At 32.8% G+C, this 21,066-nt stretch overlaps 1 protein-coding gene across 5 annotated transcripts in view; it reads left to right on the top strand.

The window, feature by feature from the left end:
* The window catches only part of LOC129757634 (diacylglycerol kinase 1), a 459,105-nt gene that overhangs the window by 133,781 nt on the left and 304,258 nt on the right, over positions 1–21,066 (top strand). The window lies entirely within an intron of this gene.

The raw sequence follows: 21,066 nt of genomic DNA, 5'->3' as shown, positions 1-21,066 counted from the left end.
ATATCGGAAAATGAAATAAAAATCAACCTGGAAATTGTTAAGCCAAATCGATCAGACTCCAAACAAGAATCCACTGAACTCATTGAAAGAACATAACAGTTAAATGTAGCTTACTATGTGATTACAAGTTGTTGTGAACATAATTGACATCAATCAACCAATTCGAAATTAAGTTTTCAAAAGAAACACATTAAAATTATCAGCCTTAACCAGAATTTGAGTCCGATCCAGGGAATCAAAAAATTGTAATCCTTTGTTAAAATTTGCTAATGAAAACAACCGTGAGGGACATTTGCATCCACCAGAACACTAAAATCATACTCATCATTCACAAATTTGCTCTCGATTTGTTTTGCATTTCGATTCAAACTTCTTAGTAAGTGTAACGTTAAGGATAAGTTCTTCTTACCTCGCAAGTAGTTCCAGAGAAAATTGGTCAATTTTTTGCATTCGGATTCCAAATTGTATAATTCAATGGATGGATCGTTTAGTTAAGCTTTGATTGTAATTTGCGACCCGTCTAGTGAAAGGGTTTGACTAGAAGGTGAAGAAAATTAGTGGCAGGAGTTCGCTAGTACAAGCTTCTAGTGTAAGTACCGCTAGAAATTAGTTTAGCTCCGATTTTAATTTGAGGCCCGTTTAGTGGAAGGTTTTGACTTGAAGGTGAAGAGAATTAGTGTGGAGTTGAATAGAAAGCCTCGTCATGAGGTTATTAAAATCGATGTCTATGAATAATTTAATTAATTTTCGAAAACCTCGGATGAAACGTCAAATTGAAGACGTGGCTTGTGTCGAGAAAAAAAATACTAAATGAGGTAACAAGTAATAGTTACCAGCAACGTCTCTATATTTCAAACTCACAACACAAAAATCTGTCAAACGAAAGGCAAAAGCTAACTATTGTAAGTGTGATGTTTCGTATGATGATAGAGTCAATGTTTTTCAACGTGTACCTGTATGTTTCAAATAAAAATCTAGATTTCCAATTTCAAGCGAAAATAAAAGTTGTTATTTTTCATATGATTTTTTCAATCTATTTTTTTTTGTGAATATTAACCATTTCAAAAAAGAATAAGGCCAACAAACTACAAAATAAATAAAAATTCGAACATTTTTTGGAAACTACTTAGCCATTTAACGTGATTTTTATTGTAGTCGTTTTCAAGACCGGGTATGGTTTCCGTAACAATTCAGAATCCCCCCGTATCCAAAAAAAAAAAAACGGGGGCTCCTATACTAAGTTATCAAAAATTTCAAACAATTCCAACAATTTTTGGAAGCTATTGAACTGATTTGCGTAAAATAAGGTGTGAAGCCGTTTTTAAGACCGGGAATGGTTTCTAATACATTTTCAAATCCCTCCGAGTCCGAAAAGGGGTGGGAGGCTCCCATACAAAATTATCAAGCAATTGACAAAATTTTAAAAATCCATGAAGTATTTCTGTTAAAAAATTATGTACGTAAGCGTTGTGACATAATGAAAACAATGAATGAAGACTCTATTATTCAATAAATGTAACATTGTATGTGTTAATGAAACAAATGTCTTAGTGTTTTCATAAAGTCTGGCTTACTTTTTAATTTTGTTCAAATTTGCCTGTATCTAAATACTCCTCCTGCTTCGAAAAGGGGCGTTTTTTTAAACTTAAAGGGTTTTTTTTTTATTGAATTAAATATCCTTCTTTTTTTCCCTTCCCTTTTTCCCTTCCTTTTAAGGTTGAATGGCTCCTTCAACCTTAAAACCTTCAAGTTACGTTGAGAAAAAAGACATTGTAGAAGCTCAGATACCATGAAAAAGAGTTGAGTGAATGATGTTGAAATTTTATTAAAAAAGGTTTTTTTTAAATTAAAATATCTTTAACAAACTTAATTTTCTTCCATGGGAGGGGTAGCAAAGTACGCCTGGTCAGCTAGTTTTTTATTAAAATAAACTACTAAATTGATAAATTTCCACAAGGTATGAAAATGAAAGCCAACATTTTCAAACGAAAAACTTTTCTTCTGTTTAACTGTAATGCGAACCGTTCTGAATTTGTTGATAACTGTCTTTCATAGCAACCTGAATCTTAGTAGGGGAGGAGCGGGCTATGTGCGCCTATTAAGCAGAACACTGATTCAATCAAATATCACATTGAAGATGTGTACAAAAACTATAAACACGTATGCAGGCATCTGTTTTCTATACATTGGAGAAATTTTTATGTTAAAGTTTTCTTCTGTTTCCAAGAAAACGATTTTATTATAAGTGTTGTCTAAAATTCCGAACCTCAAACCGTGCGGGATAAATGCGCCTATTTAGGTTTTGAACAAAATTTCTGTTTTTTGGGCAATATTTCCGTATAATTTCAATGAAACTGCTTGAAAGTAATAATTTCCGTACGACAAAGCTGAAGTTTCATAAACATCTATGTATATTATAATTTTATGGAATAAAACAAAAGTTAGGGCTGCCATACTATGGAGGCAGTTCATCCATGAGAAAAACTCTATCAAATCTGTTTTAGATCTTCAATTCTCTCTTAAGATGTTATTCAGAGCTTAGATTTGAAGGTTCAATGATAAAAATCAATTATTTATTCTATTTAACCTGTTATTTTAGGATGGAGGCATTTTACAAACATGATGGGGGCATACAAAAACACTCTGTTATTCCACTAAATAATCATTATTAAAACACCACAAAAGCTGAAATATGTTTAATTTCTAAAGTTCATTTGAGTAAGAAACAAAAACTATCCTAGTTTTTGTTTTAAGCTTCTTTACGTATAATTTTTAAAAGTCGAAATATTACATCAAAATGTATCAAATCCTTGTATGATTTTTTAATTTTTTTTTGAGTTTTTAAATTCATAAAATTCTTTCTTGCCTAATGTTCTAAGCGTATCATCCTCAAAATGCATTGGTCTGATAAGCTGTCTAGTCAGCCATTTTATCAAACAGCCGTAGGGTCATTTAACCCGATAGGCCCATTTAGGAAACCTTTCCCCTAGTTATCTTTTGGAAGCAAAAAAAAGTTATTCGATTGTGAACTTCGAAAGCAGTTCAGTTTCAAATTATTGAATGCAAAATGGAGACCATGGATATCACCACTATAAAAAGTAAATTTTCGAAAATATCGGGCGAAACGTCAAATGAAAGGGCTCGTCGCAAGAATTATCAAAATCAATGTTGGAGGGTTATAGTAGCTAGTAATAGTTACCAGTACCAGTGTCTTTAAAATTCAGCCCCTTTCGTTTTTAGCAACACGCTCGAAAACTTTGTATTGCCAAAATCGATCGTTTTTTCAACAACTTTTTCCTCACTTATTGCTTTAATTAAACCATTGTTAAGACTATTTCTTAACGCCATTTTTTATCAACTTTCGATAATTTTCAGTCAACTTTTGTTTTTTTTCATCATATTTTAGACACATTTGGATTTTTATTTTGTTATGTTTAAATTAACGAGCCTATAGTAAACAAAGAGACGACATGTCACGATTGGATTTTTTGATTTTTTGTCAGTGTCATTCCAATCGAGCAAAACCAAGCAGTCTTAAAGGCAGCACTACAGCAGGGCTGCAAGCTGATTATTTCAAAAGGGATCAGATTGCGCCTCTTTGTTTTCTATAGTTTAAATGTTTATTTTTTTCATCAGATTTTTAATTTTTGTCATTTTACATATACATTACATTCAACATTAGTGATATTTGAGGTTATTTTTAGTCTTTTATATGTACAAACCCTGTTCGATTTTGGCAGCATTTGATTTTGGCAACACAACAGGGTATTTGTTTTTTTTTTAATTTTATGAAATTGTTATTGGCGATTTGCAGCTCAAAACGACTCTCAGAGGGCCTTGCGATCAAAATGATGATGTTATGGACTCAAGTGTCAAAACGCGTAGTAGTTTTCCAAAACACAAGGCAATTTTTGAAAATTTCACAGTTTTACAAAATATTTAGACGGTTTTGATTGGATAATATGGTAAGAAAAAGTGAATTCTTGAATCGCCTATACTTTTCGAAACATGCTCATCATTTAAACTTCATTAATTTTCAGTTTTCCGGAAACAAACGAAAAGTGTAAACTTGCAGCTGCTTGTTTAGGCCCACCGAAAGAATGTTTAATGTGCCGTTTTTTGGAGCAAAAATTTTCGAAAAGGGGCAGTTCAGGATGAAAAATAACCAACTTCATTCGGATAACAAGTGCCAAAGATTGTGACGGAACGGAAAGGATGTTTTGTTTTTCTTCGGAAACTAAAAATCGCATCGGCCTGACGAAATCACACACCACGACAGAATTTTACGAGTCACATGCGACTCAGCATTAATAATTAAATATTTATGCATTGTTATAAAAATAGTCAAAGTAATTTTGAATCATTAGGAATTTAACAGTTATCAGTTATATTTTGGTAAAAAAAAGTTAATAAACGTACAAATATACCGTACATTGTTCTTTACTGTTAAATTGTTTCAATTTTCAAGGGAATTATCAGGACGTATCTCTCTTCTGATTTGTGTCTGCGACCCTTTAGATTACAATAAGTATTTACGCAGCCCGGGCATCGCTCAACATCTTCTTGAGCAACCCACTCACCCCCTGAGTTTGACATGTGCTTTAAGTATGGTTTGAATTTGAAAATTGAATCGTATAATAAATTCAAGCGAATTTGTATCTAGTAATCAAAAAGCATTGAAACTAGTAAAATAATGATTTTCTTACAAAATTTAGCAATTATAATTGTTTGAAACTTGATATTTTCCACAAAAAACATAGTTTTTGAAACAATTTGTATTCACTGCCATGCTGAAAAACTGCTATCATCACCCTTTTTTAAGTTCCATTAATGACAACCAGTTGGCGTTGCATGTGAAATAGCTTTGCTGAAAATCGCCAATGTTGATCGTCATTTTTTGGAGTACTTGTTAATTTTTATTTTTGATATATTTAATCACCATTCAAGAATTTTAAAACAAAGCTATGATATTTGTCAAAATTACATGAGGTCTTTGGAGTCAAAGGGGTATAAATGAATGAAAGCTGATTTCGTGATAAAAACACTTGAACTTCGTTTTTTCCAGTAAATTCCATGTAGGTATATTTTTCACGAACTGTTTTCATGAGAATGATTTTCTAAAATAAAAACAAAGCAATTTACAATATTTCCCGGCACATATTTCTTTATTTTGGCACTTATATACTTTTATGTCTGATGATCGACCATCAGGATCAATTCAATAATAATTCGTGTAAGGCGTTTTTTCACTAATTTTCAATCACTGCAAGTTTTGTGCGCCTTTGCCTAATCACTTGGACGTTGGAGACGGACTTCCAGTCAGTCCAGTCCAGTGAGTTGATTTTTAATATTGAATTAACGAAAGATGCTCCAACATTAAAACAATTATCTCGTACTTATATATTTATTGTACTTTCCAAGTTTTTGTATAAGCCTTAAATCCGTGATAAACTTCATATCATAATGAACAGAAATCATGAATTTGTGATCCACTTATGGGTAATTAGAAGGGAAAAAATGATTAATTTTAATAATATTTTGTCCACTAGAATTATCACTCAATGCAATCAGATGAATCAAAGTTGGTTGTATATTTTTAAACATCATCATTTATTCAAAAGAAAAGTAAATGTCAAATTTTCATTAATTTTTAGGCCCCGATGAAAAAACACAACTTTCTGGATATCACGTAAGGGTTGGTGGCAAGTCTTCTTCTTTAAAATAAAAATTTCAAATTATTATTCAAATTTTGATGACGTGCTAAAACGATTTAGGAGTGAAATCATGATTCAGAACTAGGGCTGAAACCTCGAATTTATATTCCAGGTCCTCAATTGTACTACAATAAAGCAAAAACAAACATGTTGATAGAAATTCAGTCCCGATTATCCAAATTGAGTAACATTAGAACTAAGCTTGCCGGATTTTTCGGTTTTTGGCCAGATGTTTCACTTTATTTGCAAAAACAAACAAAAATATAAATTGTGTCATTAGCATCAGGTATTTTACGTTCAAAAATTTTTATTTGAAAAAGCATGAACGAATTTTTGGAAGTTAAAAATATGATTTTAACCGACTGATGTGTTTCGGTAAAAAAGAAATTACAAGAGTTTTTCTTGTTGATTTTTATTGAATTTGGGGATTTAAAGAAAAATTTTGAATTGAAATGCCCGGATTTTGCAAAGTATAAAAGTTGGCAAGAATTTTGCAAGATGATATAGCCAGCATTTGCTCGGATCGGTTATCTGACGAAAAAATACTGATAAGCTTAGGTTAGAATAAGGTTGTAAGCAATTTTATGTAAAACCCTGGCAAAATCCGGGAATTTTATTCCAAAATGTGGACCAAAAATCCGGGCAATATCCGGGCAAATCTTGATTTTTTTTGTCATCAACAGTTTTGAAATCGTATTTTGACTATTAAAAATCTTTTCATGATTATTTTTATGAAACTTTCTCAAAAAATTTAGTTTTGGACGCATAAATAAAGAAAATTTTTAACAAAATTTGTTTGTTTTGTCAAATAAAGTGAATAAATCCGGGCAAAAGCCGGGCTTTTGTCAATGAATGACTTTTGTCAAGTTTTCTATGAAATATCCGGGTTAACCCGGATAAAACCGGGTAATCTTGCAACCTTAGGTTAGAATGATTTCAGATGTTGTGGTTTAAAATTTAATCAGATTTCGGGTTCTGTATTTAGTTCATTGTTCTTGATTTTCAGTTTTAATCATCATTAAGACAAAATTCTGATTCGAAAAAAAAATTACAAACTTTTTTTAAGATGTGGGTTTGTAATTTTTGCCCTTAATTCTTATTAAGAGAGATTGGAGAACGTTTGCCATGGACCGAGTGAATTTTAGGAATTATCTTCGTCAAGTTATAGCATGAGACGAATTCTCGAAAAAAAAAGTAGATAAACTTATAAAGAATTGATATTTTATATAGTCTCATACTGGTGATCCAGAATTTTAAAATCTGAAATAGTTCCATCATTCACAATTTTTAATCAAATTCACAAGTTGAATAACGAATAAATAATTGAATGCAAAATTTATATTAAAAATCATTAATTCAAAATTCAAATAAGAGATTTCTGGTTGAAGGTTCTGAATCGATACTTCTGATAAAAATTTTGCTAATGTTGGATATAGATTAAAAAATTAGATTTTTTCAAATTCGAGATTTTGAATTCAGGTTAAAAATGCAGAATTTTGGTTTAGAATTTAAATTCGAAATTAAAATTCAGATTCAACTTTTATATCCAAGATCGAAATCTCAATTTGAGTTTTCCACTAAGGATTCAAATTGCATGAAATTGCAATTTCATAATTTTAATTTTTGATTCAAAATTAAATTTTTAATATTCAATCAGAGTCAGTTGAGAAACACAAACCAGGTTGAAATGAGAATTTTTTTATGAGATCTATTTTCAGTTTGAAGATTTCGTTCTTTGAGAATATAAATTTCGTTAATTTATTATTATTAAGATTATTTTTTGTTTATTAAAGAACTTTTACTTAATCTTAAGATAAAAATTCAGCTATATTTATTTTGGTGAAAATTATGGATATTGCAGATTCTACGTTGTGAACAATTTTTTTTTTATATCAAACGAATTTGCAAGAAAGAATTATAAATCTGATTGGTACCGGTATCTTAATTTTTTAACATTATTCCTGAATATTTGATACATTTTCACCGATGCTTAAAATGATTATGATTGTGGCTTAAATAAATTAGCTTCTCAATTGCTAGTTTATTTAAAAAAAAATGGAAAAAACGTTTTACTTTGAATGAATTTTTCAAAGTACATTATTTATTTCTTAAATTTTAATCGAATATCGGCAACTTCCAGGACTCATTATCGAAAATTTTAACTAATAACAAGAAAGTACCCACACATTTTTTCAAATTTTGTTACAGGTAAAAATGCTAACTTTTGCAGCATATGAACTTGAAATCACACGCTGTCAGAAAATGTACAAGACGCCGATCTCTAAAATTTTTCCAAAAATATATGATAAAGATGAAAAAGGGATCAAGTATTCCTATTCTCTCCTTAGGTTTTACTTAAATTTACAATTTACAATTGAAGATTTAAACCAAAACATTTAAAAGAATAATGTAACAGTGTTGATCATGACTTAAGTTAGAGCCCATAACATGGGGCAGCTTGAATAACTATGAATAAATTGAAAACTGACAACCTTTTGCAAAATTTGGCATTCGATATCAGAAACTCATAAGGGTAAACCCAAAAACACTAATGCTCTTAGAACATTTTCATACCACATCTGGGGTTTGACTCTTCACTCTCCTGAAACGTTCATTGGATGACAATGATTTTATCACAAACACAGTTGAAATAATAGGAAAAATAATGACTGAAAGCCGCAAAATTCTAATTGATTCCATTGTAAATATGATAGATTAAACTACAATTGTTTGATTGATCTTATGCATTCAACTTTAAATACAATAGATTCAACTATACAATCCTGTTTGGTCTCTCACATTCAACTATAAAAGTTATAGATTCAATTGTAATTGAATAATTGATACAACTGTAAATATGATGGATTCAACTACAACTGTATGATTGATTTTAGGCATTCAACTTTGAATATAATAGATTACGCTATACATTCGTGGTGGACCTCTCACTTTCAACTATAAATATGATAGATTCAATTGTAATGGTATAATTGATTCAACTATAATTATTGATGATAGATTCAACTTCAAATGTATGATGGATTTTGGCATTGAACTCTAAATATAGTAGATTCAACTACATTTTTATGATTGAGTGTGATACATGAATTATTACTACACTTCCAAAATCAACATGTTCATAAGTATAACTAATGTGCCCTCAGCAGCAGGCAGCTAATGTTCATCAATGGCAAAACAGGAGATGATTAGCAAAGGTGGTATAGCAGGATAGCATATTTGCATGTTTAAATAAAATTGTGACAACATTTTTCCGACCTTCAAGTTAATTCTAGCCAGATGCGGCAGCAACTAAATTGCAAACGAAGGAAACAATGCCGAAACCATTGATGTACTGAACGCATAATCATATTATTCGTTGTTAACATAATCTTTTTTGAGCTTACAAATGAATAAAATATGTATAAAACCAAAATAAAAAAAAAAATAAATGCAGGAAAACAAAAAAAAAACAATTATAAAATATAGTTGAACGCTTAAAATCAGTTATAGAAGTATAATTGATTCAATCATATTTATAGTTAAATCAACAATAGTTATAACAGAACAGAATACAGAATATTTAGTTGAATGCCCAACATCAATCATTACATTCATAGTTGATTTTTTTGTATTTATAATTGAAACAATCATACAATTGTAGTTGAAGCTATTATATTTATAGTTGAATGTATAAAACCGAATTGGACAAAATATATATTCTAGTTCACAATTGGGAATTGGGCAGTTGTTTCTCTTTTTCAGCCAATATGTGACCTTCAAAGCCTTCATTTAAGTAAATATGTGACTTTTGGTTGCTTGCTTAACCATCGTTTGGAATTGCTCCGATCCAATATCAACATCACTTATCACAGCAGCTCTTTCGAAGAAGTAGCATTTCTCATCTTAAAAGATTGCTGAGTTGCAAAAAATATTCGTATAAAAGCGTTATCAAATTTATTTCATTGTGTACGGTCGTTTAGTGAAATACAAACTTTACACACCTCTTTAAATTCGTGAAACTATTGAAGGCAACGGTTTTCTTTTTGTGAATATTCAAAGGACTAGGTTGAGCTTTGGGTTTTCAATTATTTGGATAAGATAAATAAGAACGGGTAACGAAAAATTATATATAGTTCAAAAAAATTTAAAAAAAGGAAAAACACAGATCTCCATTTGTTATTTTTTAAAAAAAATCCATTCGTTTGGAACTTCTATTTTCCCCAATTTTCTCCAAGCTTTGATTTAATTTTATAAGCAACCTGTTGAATTCCAAAAAAAAAACCATCCGTCGTCATTCCGCGAAACTTTAATCAGCAAAACGCGTCAAAAAGTGTGTTTGTGTGTATGCTGACGGTTAGTTGTTTAACTTGCTGCTTACCAGGAGCAACCAATTTTCTTCGATCTCGCTGTGTCGGTTGAAAAGAGGAAGCCTATTCGAGATTGATTTTCAAACGAAAATAGAGCAGCCATTCGCGTAGGCTTACGTTGGCACGTTTTTCTTACCCACCTCAGCTCTTTTCCATCCAGGCTCTCACGTCAATCAAACTCATCTCGTGAATGGACCAGCGAAGGGAGGCACAAAAGCGCTGGGATGGCAAAAATGAAACGTATCCTGGAAAATTGAGCGTTGTTTTGGAATTGTTACGTGTCAGAAAACGACGACGCCGCCGCCGCTTGAAAGTAGCGAAACATTTCAATTAAACAAGCTGGCAACCAACAGGAGTTGAGAAGGATGGATGGAATTTTGTGATGTTTTCAACTGGTTGCAGTAAAATGGGACGAGGGATGAAATTGTTTTAGAGGTTTTTCTCAGATTGACAAAGCAATTAGGAGGCTATTAAGTTATTAAAAATTTGCAACAATTTTGGCAGATACAAGTACAGCAATATTCTATCGCATCAAAAGCACTTGATTAGATCAATTCTGTTGCTACATTTTTTTTCGTTCTTTCCAACTACATCCATAATATTTTGTAGCTTTTCGTTATTGGTATCGAAACTGGCAGACATTTTCATTTATTTTTTCAATAAACTTGCATTGAATCAATTGGTTCTGTATTTTTTGCTCCAGCGCACAGGAAAAAAAAACCGAGCCCAGCCAATAATTGGCAACGGTCCAGAAAAGAGGGCCCCGATGAATTAACTCTATGTTCTGCAGTATTTTATTTCCTCTCCGCCATCCGATTTCCGTTAAATTGCCACATTAAAAAAGGTGTCCCTTGACAGGACAGGATCGGGAAAAAAACTGAACTTAATCATAAATAATGAATGTATCCTTTTCTGACTCGGTTACGGGCAATGTTAATCTACTTAAGTAAAGTCCGGAGTGTTTTTTGTCAACTTCGGGGTTCAACCAGGTTGAAAAACACAAAAAAAACGGATCTTTCCATTGGGGACTGTTTCTTAAAAACCTACGCTAGGGAGAGAGTGAAGGACGCAAAGGGTTGAGCATAAGCGAAATGCAAGGGCCACCTAAATTTTCATTAACCCCGACAAGAGGTCGTCAAAGAAAATGAAGAGGGTGGAATTTGAAATAAAACATGGCCAAAAAACAAAGGGAGACTGTCGGTCTAATTTAGATGATTAACTGCTCTAGGGAGAAAAAATAAAATAGCGTCAAAACATCTAGAATGATTTTAAATTTCTTTGGGAACGGTATTTTTAAAAATGGTTTAAAAAATGAAAACTGTACACACAAAATATAACTTTAGATTTTGAATTCAAATATTATTTTCTCTAAAACGTTTTGTGTTTATATCAAAAATCAAACCATCTATGAATTTCATGCACATAAAAAAAATCTCCATTTCAAGCATACGAATTTCCCTTTTGAAAGCAAAACACTTTTTGAAGACGTTTATAGAATGTTTTCGAAAGTAGAAGATTGAAGAAACAAGTAAGAAGATAGCAGCTAGACGCTAGAAGATACAAGTTAGAAGATACAAGTTATAAGACGGAAGCTAGATGCTAAAAGCTAAAGGTTAGAAGCTAAAGGCTAGAAGGTAAAGGCTAGAAGCTAAAGGCTAGAAGCAAAAAGCTAGGAGCTAGAAGCTAGAAGAAAGAAGCTAGAAGCCATAAGCTTGAAGCAAGGTGCTAGAAGCTAGAAGCAAGCAGCTAGAAGCTAGAAGCTAGACACTAGAAGCTAGAAGCTAGAAGCTAGAAATAAGAAACAAGAAGCTAGAAGCTAGTAGCTAGAAGCTAGAAGCTAGAAGCTAGTAGCTAGAGGAAAGAAGCTAAAAGATATGAACTAGAAACTAGAAACTAGAAACTAGAAACTAGAAACTAGAAACTAGAAACTAGAAACTAGAAACTAGAAACTAGAAACTAGAAACTAGAAACTAGAAACTAGAAACTAGAAACTAGAAACTAGAAACTAGAAACTAGAAACTAGAAACAAGAAACTAGAAACTAGAAACTAGAAGCTAGAAGCTAGAAGCTAGAAGCTAGAAGCTAGAAGTAAGAAGCTAGGAGCTAGAAGCTAGAACTAGAAGCTAGTAGCAAGAAGCTAGAAGCTAGAAGCTAAAAGCTAGAAGCTAGAAGCTGGAAGCTGGAAGCCAGAAGCTGGAAACTAGAAGCAAAAAGCTGGAAACTTGAAGCTAAAAGAAAGAAGCTAGAAACTAGTAGCTAGTAGCCAGCAGGTAGAAGCTAGAAGGTAGAAGCTAGAAGCCTAGTAGCTAGAAGCTAGAAGATAGAAGCTAAAAGCTAGAAAGAAGAAGCTAGAAGCTAGAAGCTAGAAGTCAGAAGCTAGAAGTTAGAAGTAAGAAGCTAGAAACAAGAATATAGAAGCTAGAAGCTAGAAGCTAGAAGCAAGAAGCAAGAAGCTAGAAGCTAGAAGCTGAAAGCAAGAAGCTAAAAGTTGGAAGCTGGAAGCTGGAAGCCAGAAGCTAGAAACTAGAAGCAAAAAGCTGGAAACTAAAAGCTAGAAGCCAGAAGCTAGTAGCAAGAAGCTAGAAGCTAGAAGCTAGAAGCTAGAGGCTAGAAGCTAGAAGCTAGAAGCTAGAAGCAAGAAGATAAAAGCTAGAAGCTAGAAGCTTAAAACTAGAAGCTAGAAGCTAGAAGCTAGAAGGTGGAAACTGGAAGCAAGAAGCTAGAAACTAGAAGCAAAAAGTTGGAAACTAGAAGCTAGAAGCTAGAAGCTCTAATAGCTAGTAGCCAGAAGGTAGAAGCTAGAAGGTAGAAGCTAGAAGCTAGAAGGTAGTAGCTAGAAGCTAGAAGCAAGAAACTAGAAGCTAGAAGCTTAAAGCTTGAAGCTAAAAGCTGGAAGCTAAAAGCTAGAAGCTAAAAGCTAGAAGCTAAAAGCTAGAAGCTAAAAGCTAGAAGCTGGAAGCCAGAAGCTATAAACTAGAGGCAAAAAGCTGGAAACTAGAAGTTAGAAGCTAGGAGCTGGTAGCTAGAAGCTAGAAGATAGAAGTAAAAAGCTAGCAGCAAGAAGCTAGAAGCTAGAAGCTAGAAGCTAGAAGCTAGAAGCTAGAAGCTAGTAGCTAGAAGCTAGAAGCTAGAAGCTTGTAGCTAGTAGCTAGAAGCTCAAAGCTAGAAGCTAAAAGCAAGAAGCTAGAAGCTTAAAGCTAGAAGCTAGAAGCTGGAAGCCAGGAGCTAGAAGCTATAAGCTGGAAGCCAGAAGCTAGAAACTAGAAGTAAAAAGTTGGAAATTAGAAGCTAGAAGCTAGAAGATAGAAGCTAGAAGCAAGTAGCTAGTAGCCAGAAGGTAGTAGCTAGAAGGTAGAAGCTAGAAGCTAGTAGCTAGAAGCTAGAAGCTAGAAACTAGAAGCTAGAAGCTAGAAGGTAGTAGCTAGAAGCTAGTAGCTAGAAGTCAGAAGCTAGACGTTAGAAGTTAGAAGTTAGAAGCTAGAAACTAGAAGATAGAAGCTAGAAGCTAGAAGCTAGAAGCTAGAAGCTAGAAGCAAGAAGCAAGAATCTTGAAGCTAGACGCTTAAAGCTAGAAGCTAGAAGCTAGAAGCTGGAAGCTGGAAGCCAGAAGCTAGAAACTAGGAGCAAAAAAGCTGGAAACTAGAAGCTGGAAGCTAGTAGCTAGTAGCCAAAAGGTAGAAGCTAGAAGGTAGAAGCTAGAAGCTAGAAGCTAGTAGCTAGAAGCTAGTAGCTAGAAGCTAGTAGCTAGAAGCTAGAAGATAGAAGCTAGAAGCTAGAAACTAGAAGGTAGCATTTAGAAGCTAAAAGCTAGAAGCTAAAAGCTGGAAGCTGGAAGCCAGAAACTAGAAGCAAAAAGCTGGAAACTAGAAACTAGAAACTAGAAGCTAGAAGCTAGTAGCTAGCAGCTAGAAGATAGAATCTAGTAGCTAGAAGCTACAAACTAGTAGCTAGAAGCTAGAAGCTAGAAGCAAGAAGCAAGTAGCTAGAAGCTAAAAGCTAGAAACTAAAAGCTAGAAGCTGGAAGCCAGAAGCTAGAAACTAGAAGCAAAAAGTTGGAAACAAGAAGCTAGAAGATAGCAGCTTGAAGCTAGTAGCTAGTAGCCAGAAGGTAGAAGCTAGAAGGTAAAAGCTAGAAGCTAGAGTCTAGAATCTAGAAGTTAGAAGCTGGAAGCTAGAACCTAAAAGCTAAAATTTCGAAGCTAGAAGCTAGAGGCTAGAAGCTAGAAGCTAGAAGCTTGTAGCTTTAAGCTAGAAGATAGAAACTGGAAGCTAGATGCCAGAAGCAAGAAGCAAGAAGCTAGATGCTAGAAGCTAGAAGCTTGTAGCTAGATGCTTAAAGCTAGAAGCTAGAACTAGAAGCTAGATGATAGAAGCTAAAAGCTAGAAGTTAGAAGCTAGAAGTTGGAAACTGGAAGCCAGAAGCTAGAAACTAGAAGCAAAAAGTTGGAAACTAGAAGCTAGAAACTAAAAGCTAGAAGCTAGAAGCTAGAAGTAAGAAGCTGGAAGCTGGAAGCCAGAAGCTAGAAGCTAGAAGCAAAAAGTTGGAAACAAGAAGCTAGAAGCTAGAAGATAGAAGCTAGAAGCTAGTAGCTAGTAGTCAGAAGGTAGAAGGTAGAAGGTAGAAGCCAGAAACTAGTAGCTAGAAGCTAGAAGCCAGAAGCTAGAAGCTAGAAGCTAGAGGCTAGAATCTAGAAGTTTGAAGCTGGAAACTAGAACCTAAAAGCTAAAATTTCGAAGCTAGAAGCTGGAAGCTAGAGGCTAGAAGCTTAAAGATAGATGCTAGAAGCTAGAAGCTAGAAGCTTGTAGCTATAACCTAGAAGCTAGAAACTGGAAGCTAGAGGCTAGAAGCAAGAAGCAAGAAGCTTGATGCTAGAAGCTAGAAGCTAGAAGCTAGAAGCTAGAAACTGGAAGCTAGAGGCTAGAAGCAAGAAGCAAGAAGCTAGATGCTAAAAGCTAGAACTAGAAGCTAGAAACTAGAAGCTAGAAGACAGTAGCTAAAAGCTAAAAGTTAGAAGCTAGAAGCTAGAAGCTTGTAGCTAGAAGCTAGATGCTGGTTGCTAGAAACTTGTAGCTAGAAGCTAGAAACTAAAAGCTAGAAGCTAGAAGCTAGAAGCTAGAGGCTAAAATCTAGAAACTAGAAGATAGAAGTTCTTATTTAGAATAATTTTTGACGGAAATTTATTAAAAAAGAGAGTTTTTTTTTAATCAATTAGGTCATGTTGACATAAATATTTTCTTCTCAAGTTGTTATGGTAGAAATTGAAATCTCTTCTTGAACCTAGATATTGGTTTGATGATGAAGTACATATTTTTGTCTTTAGTTGGAGAAGGATTGCATTCATAATCCTCAATTAAGATACTGAAAATCAGTATCAAAACAAATTGGTTTTTTTTTAATTTTAAATACCGATTTATCATCAGTTTGAGGCATTTTTCGACTATGATTTGAATGTGAGGAATCAAAATTTTTAATATTTGCTGAAAGATTCTTACTACATAATTTGACTAGAACTACGTTTCTGTTTAGTTGCTAAGAAATAAATATTTTGAATATGTATTGTTAATCCTGTATAAATTGTTTGAAGAGGTTTTGACTTATGTAAGTATTTTTGATGACTTCGAGGTGATTTTAATTTCTAGATAATTCTAACTATGGCGTTGAAATAATTTTCCATCAACCATCTAGCAAGAATGGAATTCATGTTATTTTCATCAAGATCCTCATATGTGCATATCTCGTTAAGAGGGAAAATGAAAATCTACGAATCGCTTAAATATGATTCAAGCTCGTTTCCGACAACAAATAGGCCAGGAAGCTCCTTAATTCCTTCCCGTAAATTGTTCCCATGGTAATCTGCTCCCTTTCCTGTGCTTCGTTCCACATTCGAGCAAAACGATCCTCGAAAAAATAAAAACCAACAACGACGACGCAACGATACCTAGTAGATATATTATTCGAAAATGGATTTCCGAGAGCTTACATGTTGTGTGCTTTTATTCCTAGGCTTCCAAAGTGCGTCATCAAATTGGAAAATTGCCTGCAAAGTGTCGGGCAATTTGAAACCGTAATTCCATTTTGTTGTATCATTTGCTCACACAATCACGTGCGCACGAATACATTCACAGAGCCTCATTCTGCTAGTTACATTCTGGGCCACAGAGAAGCAGTTTTTGTGTGTTGTGCCAAAGGGGTACTTCTTTTAAATACTTTAAAGTTCTTCTGGGACACCGGCATTCCTGGAAATACCGAGAAAGGTTGTCCCCCTTTTGAAGTGGCTCTCATCGAAAGCAGGGGCTGAGGGCTGGAAGTAGTTATGTCATAAAGGCTTACAGGCTCCGGTGGATGTGACTTCAGAAGCTGATACTGTCAAAACAAAGACTGACAGACAGGCAGGCAGGCAGGTCTGTGCATAAATAGACAAACTCGAGAGGATCTGGCACCAGCACGCACATGGAGGTTAGAAAGGGAAACATACACACAGCATATAAAAAAAATACTTAGGAGCAGGACCACCTTCAGCTTTCCGGAGGAGTGATGATAAATGCTTTCATAGACTAACTGGGTCTGGGAATATTGGTATAAGCGTCTTATGTTACAAAGTTTATTGACTAGTGTCATTTTTTCCAGCTTTAAGGGCACCTGTTGGTTTCATATTACTTAAAGCAAGTCACTGTTGTAAGTTGGTATTAAAAATGTGCACGACAATAAATATGCTTTTAAAGTTGAGCGTTTCAATTTAGAACAAAACAATATGTTCATCAATGTTGACACCTTTTATTATGTCTCAAATCATTCATTTTTGACGGTTGCCATGAAAGATGAATGCCAACATTTATAAAAACCAATAATACCACTTACAAGAAATTACCTTTTTTTCCAATAAAATATTTTCACAGATTTTTAACACTATAAAAGAAAAAAAATTAATGGGTATTGATGAATCGCGAATGCTGTTTCTAAATGCTATAAACACGAAGCTACCGTCGTCAAGCAAGACAATACAAGAGCAGTCCAGATAGTGCATATTTGAAAATAAGATAGTGGCTCCAGAGAGTAAATCAAATCTTTACAAATACTCTATTAAACGAAGTAGGAACTGAAATCAGTTTCCAATGCATTCACATGTATGTTTTGATAGTATTTAGCTGAAATTTTTAATGATTTGAGGATTGAAAAAAATTCCGGAAATGCATGAAAAATAATCCAGCTGTGATCTGAGGAAACAAATACGAAATGTAATCTTCCTAAGTTCCTTCCGAATATATCTAAGACAACTTAGGACTGAACCCAAATATTAAAATTTAAATCATTAACATTAAATCAGTCTTGGTATATTGTGATCAGTCGTATACTAAATCAAGGCGTGTCTTAAATCTTTATGAAGTTATGATTATGTTTTAAAGTCGAGGAAACACGACATTTTGATTCTTATTTTTTTCCTATTTGGATCAAGCGTTGTCTTGCATGACCCAGTACACACAAAAAATGCTGTAGATTTCTGCAAATGGTTTAACAAATGTTTCCACAAAGTTTGTACAGACACCATAGGAGTGAAATGAAATAATCTTATAATATTTTTTTCAATTTTTTTACTGAAACCATTGAAATTAAAGCATGATCCTAAATGAACCAAAATCCAGTGAAAAGCCAAGCTTGATCAAATGAAAAACGCATGTTAAAATTTCTTTAATAATTAAAAAATCCATCATGTTTTGTCCTGTGTTGTTTTGATTTAGAAATCTTCCTATCTATACAAAAATATACAATTTAAACATGAGGTTAGGTTCAAATAATGTTGCTAGCGTAAATCACGTTTAAAAAAACTCATTAAGGGGGGGTAGGGTCTAACGCTTTCAAAAAATCGATTTTTTTATTTTTTTATTTTCTTATTGTAAAACATTTCAAGAATGTTGTGTCAAATTTTCAAGTCAATTGAAGCAAAACTGTAGAAATTATAGGCCTTTATCTCCTCCTATCTAATACTGCAAGAAAGCAAGAGCAGAAACTTCAAACGCGTTTTTCTCGAAAGCACATTTTTAAAGTCCGTGGACATCGTCATTTGAAAACCACTAATCCGATTCTTTTCAAATTTGGAACATAGTTTCTACATATAAAATACCAGACCCCAACGTTTTTCTTTTTTGTTTTTTTTTACTTTGGGGAGATTTTACAGATAAAAAATGGCGGATTTTTTCGTTAAAAATCGTAGTTTTTACTTCAAACAGCCACAAAAATTTCATAAAATTTTTTTTAAGTAAAATAAAAACGTTGGGGTCTAGAAAAACATCTATTAAAAATATTGTGCTCTGATTTTTTGATTTCAGATGATTCTGTGCTGAGATACAGTGTCCACCGCAAATCCTGTTTTCTAAAAGGCATCCTCGAAAGTGCTCCGTCACCGGCTCATTTTTCAATATTTTTCTACGAAAAAATTATTAAATGTTCTTTTAACAATGCTTTGTATAATGCAAAAAATTTGAATACATTTGTTTGAACGATAGCTCTAGAAAAAAAATCGTGAACATTGTGTTTTTTTTTACCCGTTAGACCCTACCCCCCACTTAAAGCTCTAATTTTGTAATCGTTTTGTGGAAAATTGTACGAAAATTTTTGACGAACAAACCTGAATAAAGATAACTCTATTCCACCATGGAAACTTGTGTGAACACTTCATTTCAAAAGGAACACATCAAATCTTGGCACAACTACTAATTTTTCGAGTGGCTCCAGAGACAAAAATATCCGTTGAAATTTTGTAGCCTATGAGTTCAGAATCGCTTCATATCGTTTTATTCATTATGGACAACGTTGTGAATTATTTCATGCATCTGAAAGCTGACACTAAAAGTTATAAAATGAATTTAGAAATATAAAATTAATGTGACCCTTGAATAGTTTTAATCAATAATCCGTTAATATAATCTCAGTCACAGTAAAACAAAATGAAAAATGTATTTAATAGAAAACATTTTATTCTTACGTTATTCAACTTTTAAAATAAGTTAAAACACAGATTTTGACGACTTTTTTCAAAATTGCTTTCTAACCTTTTTTTTGTCAATAAACTCCGAAATTTTACACAAATTACATCACTTTGTTCCCAGCTTTTCAGTACATAATCTCAACAAAATAATGCTTACTTGAAAGGAAATGCATTATATTTTCATAATAATATTTCAGAACACCAAGAATGAATTTATTCGGCAAATATTATTTGATTTAATTTAAAAAAATCCTTAAACAATAAATTTGGTCCACTTTGATTTAGAATAACATAAAAACAGTAATTTTGTAGCCTTAAATTTACATTACTAGACCTGATAAAAATGATGGAACTGTCTCTGGAATTAACTCAAACTTAAAATCTTTTGAAGAGCATAATTTGATAATAAGATAAGTTTTAAATATTGAAAAATTATCTTAAAAATTCTTCAACAAATAAGTGATGGAACACATTCTGAAAAATCTATATTCGTATATTGGTGAGATTCTCGAGCCAAAAACTTACGCATCGTTGATCTGGTTGTCTAAAAAATTCTCGTTCTTTTCGAAACACTTACGCTAACACTAACATTAGGTTTTTTTTAGTTTTAACCCTCATCCGTACCTGAAATTTTTACCCGTTACAGTTCCTGGAGTGTCAATTTGACACTTCTGACTAAAACCGATATACATCTCTTGTTTCCCAACCGATTTTTACAAAATTTATGGTTTTGGGAACCCCGTAATTTAAATCAAATATGTTTTTCAGACAATATTCACTTATATCACTTCAATTTCCCGTTGTGTTGAGTCTAAGAAAAAAAAATCCTAAAAACATGCTTTTGACAATGACTGTAGATCATAGGTCGGCAATCTGCGGTTTTTTTGGTGAAAAGCTGCGGCTATTTAGTTCACTGCGCTAATGTTATATATTTTTGAATTATTTTTTTTTTAAATGTGCTCAAGCTATAATTGAGTCTTGTGACCTGGCACACGGATTTTCATAGGTCCGGGAGATCTAAAAATTGCATCCTCAGTAGGAACAAGCGGAAAGGACCAAGAAGCAAAATATCATTTTTTAAGCATCAGCATTGAGATCAAGATTTAATTTAATAACTGTTGTTGTAAAACAACAAAACTTGAATCAAGTTATTTATTTCCAAAACTTGTGAACATTTTTAAATCATTCGAACAAAAACAAAGGAAAATCAAAGTTAATCATTTACAAAAAGTTGTTTTTAGAGAGCCTCTAATTTGTTATCAAACAATGGATCCTTCATTAAATTTTATGTTTTAAGCACTGCAAACACTTTTTTGTCCTCCTTGAAAATTTATCAGTTGAAATTTCCAAAATCTTTTTAAAATTGATCAACCATTTCGAAAAATAATTACACCTTTGACGCGTAAAACAATCTTGGAATAACCACCTCAATCCTGTCATATTTACTTGTATTGAAAACGATAACTTTAATATATGTATCTAAATAATAAAGCTTCATTAGCATTCGCTTAGAAAAATTATGGAATAAATATCTATAAATAACAAGTTTAAAAAAAAATAGGTACACGCAATTCTAATACAAAATTTTGAAACTAAGAATTAAGAATTACAATATAAAGTTAAACAGCTTTTCAAACTCGAATCAGCATTCAGAATGAATTAAAATTTCAATTCTGAAAATCTATTTGAAATCTTAATCACAAGCTTAATATATGTAATAAATAACTGAATGGACCTTTTTCACCCCAAAGCAGTTTTTTCTATAATTCAATTGTATGTATTGAAAATAAAAAATTTAAACCTTTGAATATTTGAACAGATTTCAATTTTCAAGTGTGATGCGTGCAGCTAATAAACAACAAAAGCACGCAAATTTTGATCAAAGTTTCGGAAACGGACATAATTTTTCTGTCATTTGCGCTTAAGAGTTAGTATCCGGTAATTTAGATCAAAACTAGTCAAGCATTGTATTGATGAATAATATACAATGTATTGAATTT

This window comes from Uranotaenia lowii, chromosome 3 (genome assembly GCF_029784155.1).
Source record: "Uranotaenia lowii strain MFRU-FL chromosome 3, ASM2978415v1, whole genome shotgun sequence".
NCBI classification, from domain to species: Eukaryota; Metazoa; Arthropoda; class Insecta; order Diptera; family Culicidae; genus Uranotaenia; species Uranotaenia lowii.
This window is presented reverse-complemented; position numbering and strand designations above follow the sequence as displayed.